Below are 1620 nucleotides of genomic sequence, written 5' to 3'. Positions count from 1 at the left end.
TAGAAATAATTTGAGAGTATCAGAAATAATAGTTATTCCTCATGGCATTTGAAATAGAGCCATCAGAGTGCACTCCTCATCTACTAGATAACAATAGGGAGAAGAGTGAGGCAGGGTGGCCAAGACAAAGAAATAAGGACCTGGCAAGTCTGGTTAGCAAAGGGTAAGATAAAGGGCATCAATGGACTTTAAATGACACAGAGGCCAAGAGAGATCAGCATGAGAAAGGGAGGTGGTAGGAAAAGAAGCAACATTTTAAAGGATAGAGAATATATTTCTATTTTCCCCTAGCTTTTCTCATTCAAATCTCATTTTTCAAGATCTTCCTTTCTATTCATCTTCTGTCCTTTATTCAGTGTTTTTCCCTCTTAATGCCTCCCGGGCTACCACCTGCTGTCCTTGTTTCTCTACATATCATTTTTCACCATCCAGTCTTTTATCTCTTTTCCAGTTATTGCCTCAAGCCAATTTCCCAAATTGGATCTAGGGGCCTAGTTTCTCAACATCTCACTTGGGAGTGTCCAGGCAGGGGCCCAAGCTGGAGGCAGCCTGGAGTGAGGGGCATGGGCAGGAACTGTATACCTGCTTCAGTTCAGTGATTCTTGGATGCAAGTAGCCCCAGGGGCTGCAGGGAGGGTCCCTGGAGAGAGTTTCACTGTGCCAGTTTTAAACGCTGCCTAGGCCCTAGTGTTTCAGTCCCTCATACAATGACTGCAGACCCTGACACAGTTCCAAATATACTGAGTTGAATGAATACAATGTCAAAGGAAGAAGCAGCTGCTTTGGAAAAGGCATCGTGGCCTTGATGCCTGTCTCCAACTATATGTAAACACTTACCTTCCTAGGTGATATTCCAAAGCTCTGTCCGTATTGTAAAAGTCTGAGATACAAGAATATATATTTTTAAGGTCCTTTAAGGTACTATGTAAATTTTTAGTAGACTTTCATTTATTTTTAATAATTATTTTTATATTGCAAGTAGAAACGATTTTGCAGTTATGGTAAAGTATTAGTGTCTAGTGCTGTCAGAACAAAATATCACAGACTGGATGGTTTAAACAAGAGAAATGTATTTTCTTTAAATGCATTTAGAGGCACTCTCTGTATGTGCCTGCACCTAAGTTTTCTCTTATAAGTATACCAGTCATATTGGATTGGGGCCACCTTAATGTCTTCGTTTTAATTTGATTATTTCAATAAAGACCCCATGTCCAGACAGTCATATTCTGAGGAAATGGGTGTTAGGATTTCAGCATCTGATATGTATATAGAAAATGTCAGACAGGTAATGTGCCAACATTGTAATAACGTTAGTGAGAGGCATGTCTCACACATGAGCGCTGAAATACAATCATCATGTTTATGTACAACAGAAGGATTACGTATTAATTTTTTGAGGGGGACACGATTCATTCCATAACAGGTAGTAATATAAAATTTTATTTTGAAAACACTTAAATAAACATTTTAGCTAAAAATTATTAAATAAACTTTAACTAAAAATTATTAAGTAAATAGTATTTATAAAACACTAAATAAGGATGAACTCTCCTCTAATATTTCAAGAATTATGTCAGGAATGCAGTAGAAAATAACTAATGAAAGTCTGGAACATGCAGA

The 1620-nt window shown here is 37.5% G+C and overlaps 1 non-coding gene across 1 annotated transcript; it reads right to left on the bottom strand.

Moving 5' to 3' along the window:
* Positions 1 to 1275: 1275 nt before the first annotated feature.
* Positions 1276 to 1379, bottom strand: LOC119627785 (small nucleolar RNA U13). The gene has a single exon (XR_005244017.1). It is a non-coding gene; the product is annotated as a small nucleolar RNA U13 (small nucleolar RNA).
* Positions 1380 to 1620: the final 241 nt, after the last annotated feature.

Source organism: Chlorocebus sabaeus, chromosome 5 (genome assembly GCF_047675955.1).
Source record: "Chlorocebus sabaeus isolate Y175 chromosome 5, mChlSab1.0.hap1, whole genome shotgun sequence".
NCBI classification, from domain to species: domain Eukaryota; kingdom Metazoa; phylum Chordata; class Mammalia; order Primates; family Cercopithecidae; genus Chlorocebus; species Chlorocebus sabaeus.
This window is presented reverse-complemented; position numbering and strand designations above follow the sequence as displayed.